This window comes from Macrotis lagotis, unplaced genomic scaffold, assembly GCF_037893015.1.
Source record: "Macrotis lagotis isolate mMagLag1 unplaced genomic scaffold, bilby.v1.9.chrom.fasta BILBYCTG106, whole genome shotgun sequence".
Taxonomy (NCBI): Eukaryota; Metazoa; Chordata; class Mammalia; order Peramelemorphia; family Peramelidae; genus Macrotis; species Macrotis lagotis.
In genome coordinates this window covers 290,357-300,441 of record NW_027422013.1, presented here as the reverse complement: position 1 = coordinate 300,441, position 10,085 = coordinate 290,357, and the positions used below count along the sequence as shown (strand labels likewise).

At 35.6% G+C, this 10,085-nt stretch overlaps 1 pseudogene; it reads right to left on the bottom strand.

Moving 5' to 3' along the window:
• Positions 1-3,289: 3,289 nt before the first annotated feature.
• On the bottom strand, positions 3,290-7,425 carry LOC141504107 (NADH dehydrogenase [ubiquinone] 1 alpha subcomplex assembly factor 4-like; annotated as a pseudogene).
• Between the last annotated feature and the right edge of the window lie 2,660 nt (positions 7,426-10,085).

Here is a 10,085-nt window from a genome sequence, read left to right as displayed (position 1 = left end):
TGATTTTCAGGCAGTAGAGGTCAAGGTAGTGAGTGTTAGACTCTTATTTTATGAAAATCATGAAGGATTATAGTCCCAAGATTCACCATTCTGGGTTCACTCTCTGATGCCATTATCCATACACACAAGGTATGCTTGCTTCTAGAACACAGTTATTGTTCTATTATTTCAGTTGTGTCTGACCCTGCAACCTCATTTTGAGATTCTTAGCAAAGAACCTGGAGTGGTTTGTCATTTCCTTCTTTTTTCATAGATGAGGAGACTAAGGTAAACAGAGTTAAGTGACTTCCCAGGGTCACATATCTAGTTCTAAGGCCAGATTTAGACTCAAGAAGATTAGTCCTCCTGACTTCAGGGTTGGCATTCTCTCTATTGGGCCATCTAGCTGCCCATTCTAGAGAATGGAAGACTGGTCTACTATCTGGGAATACATTCAGGTTTCATTTGATATAGGTATTCCTTCACTGTGGTTGGGAACTTTTTTGTACCCACATTTCATAGAGGATTTATATCTACTATTCCTTCCACAAAGAGTATGAAGGTATCTGTGAATTTGTGAGTCATTGCTGATCAGCACATAAGGACTAGCAGCTGGGAAACTGGAGTTTAGGAAGGCAGGTGTACACATCAGCCCTAATGAGAACTTTATAAAAACCATATGTGCTGTCAAAATACAGTTGAGTAAGTAAGAGATGAGAAAGGTGCTCTCTAGAAGGAGGATAGCTTTGGTGGCCCTGGTCTCAGGGGAGAATTTGGGGGAGAGGCAAGTACTGTGAATTTGTTGGACTTGCTTGTGAAACCTACTTAGAAGAATCACCATGTAACCACTGGAAGAGACCATGAATCCCAAACACACAGCATCAGGAAACAAAAAAAATGGTTTTAAATAAGGAAGCATAAAATCTCAAATGAATTTCATGAGAACAGTACCCATAATGTTGTATCTCATGTTTCTAGTAAGTCTTGGTCCTTTCATTCCCCAGGCAATACAGACATTTAAAAGCAGGTGGGAAGTCCAGCAGAAAAGACTAAAGGGAGCGAGATATTTTGCAACTCTGGTTTTTAGTTCCACAAAGTTGAATTTGATGGGGCTGATGGTGGTGACCTGAAAGGCAATCAGTAGACAGGTCATACTGACAGAAAGACTCCGAGCTACTCTGTGAAGGAAGAATACAATTTTACAACCATTATCATCCAAAAAATTTGTGAGACCCAACACTGTCATTGTCTGAGGGATGCCTTTTGAGAGAAGTCCCCAAAAGTTCACCATGGCCCGTTGGGTGAAAATAGTGTCTATAGATCTCAACCTTTGTCCAGTGAGAAACATAACAAGGAAGAGAAAAATAAGGAAGGAGTCCCCTAGAATTCCAATTCCTGTCTGGGAGAAGGCAAAACTCAGGATTTTGTCTTTAGGTTTCATGGTAGTGGTGTCTTAGTGAGAAGAACTGCCATCAAAGTCAAAGAGACCTAGAGAAAAATGAAAACTGATATTTGTGAGCATTGTCTCCTCATCCCCACTTAGTTGATTCTTTTTGAGAATGTCTCCTGCTCTTTATAGATTTCTACACTGATACTTGAACATAGCCCAGAATCTACAGTTGGCATTAAAGGTTTGGTGCTGATTGTTCTTTCATAGACTTTTATAATTCATGAAATATTCAAATACTTCAAATAATCATGCCTATATGTCTAATCCTATTGAATCAGAGTTCAAAGGGTATCCAAACTAAAAATGCCAGATTTGGTTTGTATGTATATATGTGAGAATATTTTCTTTTCTATGGAAATGCTTTAGAATGTAGACTTTTATATTCCACTGACTTTTCATTTCATCGTCTCTCTGAAGTAACTATCAGAAATAGTTGGTATAAGTATACATTTCTTCACTTTAGTAAGACTCCCTCCAGTTCATCCTCTTTGACTGCACCCAACCCAAAAGTCATAATCATGAACCTGTTACAACTCATGATGAAAAAGAAAGAACTTTTTCCTTTGATCTCAATTGCAAGTTTTGCTGTAATTGGAAAAACGTGTGTGTGTGTGTGTGTGTGTGTGTGTGTGTGTGTATAATATATATATATATGTATGTATGTATGTATGTATATGTATTCACTTTTCAAACGGATGTGATTGTTAACAGAAAGAAAAATCCAGAACCATGGGAAAATTGGAATTCTCATCAGTCTCAAAAGCTTAGCACATTTAACCAAAAGTGGGAACCTATTGAAGAGTTGTAGACTCTCAAACAATTGACCAAATATTTTCCTTCTAAAGCACACTTTCTAAATCTGGTGGAAACATTTCTGCATTAATTAGACTCCTGAAATGTATGGGAGTGCTTGTGCTACATTTTTGAGCTCTGAGTAAGAAATTTAATTTGGTCTTCAAAGTGGCATGCCTAGCAACATCCACAGAATCAAAAAATAAAATTCTCTTATTTGCTGTCTTGAAAAGTTGAATTTTATATCATGTATGAAGAACATTAAAATATTCAAGAGAATTTTTTGCATGCATTTCTATTTCTGTAGTCTTTTGGAGCAAATTATGATGATTTGTCAGATAAATTGTCTACTAAAACCAAATGATAACGTGTTATTTAACTAAAAAGTTGAGGGCTGCTAGGTGGTGTAGTGGATAAAGCACCGGCCCTGGAGTCAGAAGTACCTGAGTTCAAATCCAGTCTCAGACAATAATTACCTAGCTGTGTGGCTGGGCAAGCCACTTAATCCCCATTTGCCTTGCAAAAAGGTAAAAAAAACCTCCCTCACTCTTCATATCTAAAAAGTTAGATAAGTATTAATTTCATCATTGAAATAAATCATCATTGAGTCATTGGAAAATTAGTTAAAAATGTACATATATATATTTGAATTTTTGTACTTGAACCTAAAAGATGTGAAAAAGTATTTTTCCACAATCATTTTTCCAGTTGAAATGTAAAAAATATTTCATTCAGTTTAATGGAACTGCTATTAAAACTTGATATTTTATAAATCATTGATTTCATTGGTCTATTATAGACATACTGCAAAAGATATTGTGGGTTTGGTTCCAGATGATTGCAATAAAACAAATAACCCAAAGTGAAAAGAAAGAAATAGTTAGTACTCATTAGAGAAATAATTCTATTTTTCTGCTATTTATATTATATTTTAGAAATATTTCTAAATACATAGAGAAATATATTTTCTATTATATATATAATGAACACATAATAATATAGTTATTAGATGAAAACACTTCATTTAACACAATGACTGATAGATGAAAGAGTATCATGTATGTATATAAGTATATTAAAAAGAGAAAAGGGAGCAAGAGAGGAAAAGCTCACATCTTTCTCATTTCATTCTCCTAATCTCAAATATTAACTTCATAACTTTTCATGGAAGATGTTGAAATAGCTTTTCCCTCCCAAAAATTTATGTAATATTTTCTCTTCCTCCTATTCTCTTTCCACTGTATCAAAGAACAAGTTCCTGACTCTAAATATGCAGAGTCAAGTAAAAGTGAATTCAAATACCAGCAATATCAAAAGATAGATGGCATAGTCTCCATTCTGAATCCACCATCTGTTGGCAGTAGCATTTCTAACAGAACTCCCTGCTGTAAGTCTCTTCCTCCCCAATTCATCTATCATCAAAACTGTCCCCTTGATATCCTTAATGTACTTATATAACAACCCTTCTTTTCTTGGAGATTCCCTTTCCTTCTATGACTCCTTTCTCCCATTTATGACTTTTTCCTAGAACCATCACCTTGAGGAAAGTCTCAGGCTGACCATTCCTCCTGGTTTGGGCTCTGATTCTGATTCTATTGATTTCACCACCATATCTCAGTTATCTTCTTATGTCCTGTATCCATGCCCTAGAAGCTATTTCTCCCTAATCTTAAAACATTTTTATTTAAACTTTTGAATTCAAAATTCTATCCCTTCCTCCATTTTAACTCTCCCCCCATCCCTGAGATGGTAAGCAATCATATATATGGGTTACATATGTGCATTTATGAAAAACATTCCTGCATTGGTCATTTTGGACAAGGAGATTTGAATAAAAAGGGAAAAAAAGAAAGTGAAAAATAGTATGCTTCCCCTATATTCAATCAAAATCAATTTTTTTAAAACAGGTGAATTTATTTTTAATAGCACTTTATTTTCATTTATTTCATTTACATATTAAGTTTTTTCCATTCATTTTTACAAGATTTTGAGTTCCAGACTTTTCTTCCTAACTCTCTCTCTCTCTCTCTCTCCTCCCCTTGCCCTTTACAGACAATGGGAGGCAAAAGAATGTAAGTTCCCTGGAGACTGAGCCTCTATTGCTTGTGTCTTGTTTTGAAATCCTCAGTGCTTAGCAGAGTACCTGCCACGGTATTATTGATTTATTCATTTTGTTTGACTGGATTTATTGACTTCCAATTTTCAGCATTCCATCATTAGCTTACATGCCTTTGCAAAACTAGTTCTTTCCATCTGAAAGTAAACTTTACCACTTCTACCAAATATGACAAATGGAATTTTATAGAAAGGCAAAAAAATTCATCACAACTGATTGAGGTATTGAAAAAGTCTGAAAACATGTGCCATGTGTAACATCCTATGTTTCTTCTGTGCTTTGTGATTAAACTCCTTGAAAATGCCCTCATAATGTGTTCACTTTCTCTCTTCCAATTTTCTTCTTAACCCCTAAACAATTTGACTCTAAGCTCATCATTCAATTAACACTGCTCTCTCCAAAGTTTCTAATGATATTTTTTCAAACATTATTTTTCAAAATTTTTTTCTAAGGAAATGGAAAACGAGAAATAAAAGAACACTTTCATGTTCCTAGAACATAAACCAGAGTTTCAAAATAAAATCATAAATTTCCTTTTCAGGCTGTTAATATCTTTGTGAAAAACTATGTCATAAATACTATACATTATTTTGAAAACTACCCAGGTTTTTACTACTTACTTCCAGGTTTTTTTCTCTACTATGCATTTTTTAATTTTGTTCTCTCTTCCTCCCCACTCTGCCCTAGAGAAAGCTTCAATTAAAATTATCACTCTATCTCTTTATCTATACATCCATCATCTATCTATATATAGATACATATATAATGTGAATACATATGAATCTAAATATAAATAAAAGTATATAGATATATAGATATTATGTGTTAACTTAACACATCCATAAATACATTTATGTAAAACCATAGTACACATATTTCTATTCCAGTTATTTCTTTGGAGGTATATAGTATCTCCTTTATAGGTTCAAATATTTCCATAATTTTCTAAAATCAACCAGCTAAAATCAATCTAAAACCAATCATCATGTTTACCCTTTTTCTACCCTTCAAGAAATAGACCTGGGGGCAGGGGAGGGTGGGCAGCTAGGTGGCGCAGTGGGTAGAGCACCAGCCCTGGAGTCAGGAAGACCTGAGTTCAAATTCAACCTCACACCTAATAATTACCTAGCCCTGTGTCCTTGGGCAAGCCACTTAACCCCATTGCCTTAATAAAAAAAAAAAACCTGAGATAAAAAAATTTTTTTAAAAATAGACCCAGTAGTGGCATTGCTGGATCAAAAGGCATGCAAAGTTTTATTGCCCTTTTGGCATTATTCCAAACTGCTCTCCAGAAAGGTTGAATCACTTTCATTTACATTCCTGACCTTTTGTTATCAACATGAATCTTTTACTATTTTTTCTAGCTTTATAAAATAGCTGTTTGGTCGTTTGATTACCAATCAAATGCCATTACCATGGCACTGAATAAGTCATTCCATATGGTTGATTTGTCACTTTTGGTAATAGCTCATCCTAACCATGAGCAGTTGACATTTTTCAGTTGTTTAGAACTGATTTTGTTTTAAAAGTGCTTTGTAATTGTGTTCATAAAGTTCAATTGGGAAGTAGTTTCCCAAGTTACTTTAAATGGAATGTCTTTCTATCTCTTAGGCTTTCTTGTTCATATATAAAAACAATGATGATTTATGTGACTTTATATCTTGCTATTTTGTGGAATATGTTAATTATTTCAAATAGCTTTTCAGATGATTTTCTAGGGTTCTGTATCTGGTGGACATTTTCTACAAAGGGAGGGTTTACAGGGTTTACCTTAATTGTCTTATGCTAAAGAAAATAAAATAATAAAGTTAAAATGAAGTTTAATTCTCTAGGATCTAACTAAAACCCGTGGGTGGAAGGCAACTTTGAGAATACCAAAACATAATTGAATAATCAATATTTATAGAATTTTAAGAAAGCATCAAAAAACTTTTGGTGGCCAACCAATTGGGTTACAGATTTGTACATAATTTGTACATAAAGATGTCATTGTTCATTTTATGATTCTCTAAACCCATCCACGTATACCAGAATTAACAAAGATCCAATTAGCCCTAGGACTACTGTCTCCTCTTTCTGCCAAAATGTCAAAAAGGCAAGATTTTCTTTAGTCTCTTATCTAGATAACCAGGATAGTTTCCAGACTTTTCTCTTTACTGATTGTTTATGGAACTTCAAAGTCAGCCTTACAGATGCAAATTACAGGGCTAAGCTGTTTCACACAGTCTCCCTTCAGTTTTGTCTAGAGACACAGACCTAAGGGCAGAGGTGAACATACCAGACTCAAAGAACCTCAATTACAAGTTGATAGAACTTTTGATTAGAAATATTGATTTTCCCCCCTTCAATATGTGGTCAGCCTGGGAGTAGACCAGCAAGCAAACTGACAGTGGCAAGATCCTTTGGGGCTTTCTTATATTTTTTTTGTAGCCAAATGACAACATGATTTAATGGATTACAGAGGGAAAGACTAGGACAAGTGCACGTGGGGAGTGGAAAATGCTTCTGATGGTTTCTTTCACTTAGATAATTTTCTTTCCATCATTGGCAGGGAAGATCTTTACATAAAAAGCAACAACGAACATGAGAAGGGATTTGACATCTCTCAGTTACCGATAATATTCCTGGGCTATTTTTCACTGCAGTGCAGTCCATGCTGCAAGAGAATGTTTATGACTGTTAAGTAATATGAGAGCTTCCACCACAGAAATTTTGCCTTTGGGAATGTTCTGGGAAATCATGAGGTTAAAGCAATTGTCTTTTTGAAGTCTGAGCTCCTTTGAGTGCAGTAAACTGGCATCTTTTACCTGCACATTTGGAATAGGATCTTTGGAATTAACACAGACTTCCTTTAACAATGTGAGCAGCTTGTCATCTTTTTATTTCCTCTAATTCTGGGTGGAGGTTGATTACCTCTTGGATCAGGCTCTTGGTGGTGGGGTACATGAGGGCAACAGACTGCTTCACCTTGTTGATATCCCTCAGCATGTGTATTCAGATTGAAGTTCCGGAAAGCATGGGTCACCCCGGCCCCCATTTCTCTCTCACACCATTATGTCCTGGCTGTGGGACCCACCAACACCTATTTGTTTTTTAATATAAGATATGACAGAAAAAAACACCCTTCAAGTTGAACCCCAAATTAGCCTCTATTAGTTTATAAACCAGGCCTCCAGACTGCACAGAATCTCCATGATAACCTCACCTATGATGGGTACAGGGAGTGCTAACGAATCCAATCACAGAAACTAGGGAAGGTGGGGGAATTTACATCTCATTAGTAGGCCAAACACTGACTTTTTCAAACAACCCATTGCCTTCTTTTCAACCATTAACTAACCATCAGATCTGGAAATAGAAGTTGGCATCTGAACCAGGGGAAAGATGCTCCTGCCAGGGACCTCTACACCCTTCAGAAATGGAGACTCAGGTCAAGAACAGAGTGCATAGTTAATGCTCATTAATTTGTACTTTGGTAAGTAGGGGGAATTAGAAACCATTTGAGGAAAAAGAGGATTGAGAATGACACCACGTTCATTTAAATCTCATACAGTAGTCCAGTCTGAGACATCCTCTGATGCAGTCTGGTTCAGAAAAGCTTCTAGGACATTTGATTTTCTAGTTCAGTTCTCTTGTAGATGTTCCCTTCTTTGTTAAACATCTCTGACAGAACAGATCTTCATACAATTCGAGTTGGCTAGGATAATAACCTGTTCAGTTAATGAGAGCCAGCTCAACCCTTAACAGCATGACTAAGGACATCACTAGATTAGAGAATTTACATTTTTGTGCTGTACAATTCAAACACCTCAAAAGCTAAAAGAAATTCTGAACCTAAATTTTATATTTCAATATAGAATTACCTTCATATTAGGTATATTACCTAATTTTGTTATAACTATTGATTAAAATAAAGTGAAAAATGATCATAACAGCTTTTATATGTTTGTTGCCCATTTGTCCCCTAAGAAACTAGTAACAGCACTTTTTAAAAAGTTTTTACAAGGCAATGGGGTTAAGTGGCTTGCCCAAGGCCACACAGCTAGGTAATTATTAAGTGTCTGAAGCCAGATTTGAGCTCAGGTCCTCCTGACTCCCGGGCCCACACTCTTATCTACTGCGCCACTTAGCTGCCCTATAATAGCACTTTTGAAAAAAATACGATGACCTTTGATGAACAACTGAATTCATTCGAAAGGTGAAAAAACAATAGCAAGTGTCAGAATAAATTCTGGGATGGGCATATAAATACACTGTGGCCCATTTCAAGAAAGGGCAGATGAAATAAGTACTTTCTAACATAACATGTTTGACTTGGAAGACATGTTCAATATCTAGGAGATTGTAATAAACCAAAATAAATTTATTTTTTGCATTTTGAGAAGTCTAATTCAGAAATAAAGATAATTCTGACCAGACAGTTCTTTGAATCTCTAATTCTTTTTATCTTTGGCTAGTACTATATAAAGAAGAAAAGGATTAAAGATAATTCTGCTTTAGGTTTACAATTCTAATTCCAGTTTTGAAAATTGAGCCACATCTCCTAATCATACCATCATGATGAAAGAATGTTATAGGGTTGTCTCTTGTAAAATAATTAACCTACCAATTATAAGCCTTCATGGTTTCTCATTTGTGATGAAAACTCCCTCATTCTCTTTAATCAAAAATCACAAATAAAGTTCATTTTCTTTTACACCTGTCCTCATCAGTGGAATTTGTTCTGTGAGGAGAAAGGCAGGGAAAATGCAACTTTAGTTCACTTGGACTTCAGGTAGAAATCCTAAGTAACCAATTGTCTGACAGGATGTCATAGCCAGGTACAGAATTAAGCAGGTAGATTTTCTCTTTTTGGGAGACCAAGAACTTCAGCTACTTTTTAATCACAGGACCTAGAGCAAGCAAGAACAGGGCACCAAAGGAGGCACCCTGGGGGAAATTCTTTAAAGTCTGGGATAAGGGAGAGCTCACAAATGAACCACTGATGATCAAAAAACTGAAGAATAGGTCTGTGATATCTGGATTTAGACAATTCAGTTGGTGTTTCGTTTTGACCTCAATATGGCACTTTTGAGTATCATAAGGTAAAAGACTTAAGTTTGATTACAGTAGATAAACACCCTCCAAAAAAGAATCTGGATCACTGGAATCTCTGGAGAAAACTGTCTGAGGCTGCACCTAAAATGAAGTCATCTCAGAGCATCTGTTCAACACTGCCTTGGCCCCACAAAGTTGATACAGCCCAAATTAGACTGAAAACAAGAAAGTCAGGGGGAAATTATTTCAACAGGTTTTTCTGGTAGAAAAGCATTTTCTTAACTACATAGGGATCAGATCAACATCTATAAAAATATGACTAGGCTTTCAATGAAAAACAGCTTTAGGATGGGAAGAAACCATGGAGGAGGCTGGGTTCAACCTCCTCATTTAGAGATGAGTAAATGGAAACTAAGATCCCACCCAGAATTATACAGCAAGAAAGCATCTGAGGCTGGATTGGAACCCAGTTTTCCAATGATAAATCTTCTTGTCAATCCATTACAACATAATGCTTTTATCTACCATTTTGTGGATATCAATTTCAATAAAAAAGAAAAGTGATGAAACTATTCATAATTAACATTGAAATCAGTCAACTTGCCATGGGAGTTATAGTTCTAGGAAAAATCACAACTAGCATTGGTATACTTAAGGTTTGCAAAGAATTTGATAAATATTGTCCTATGTGAACCCCTCATGGGTCCTGGG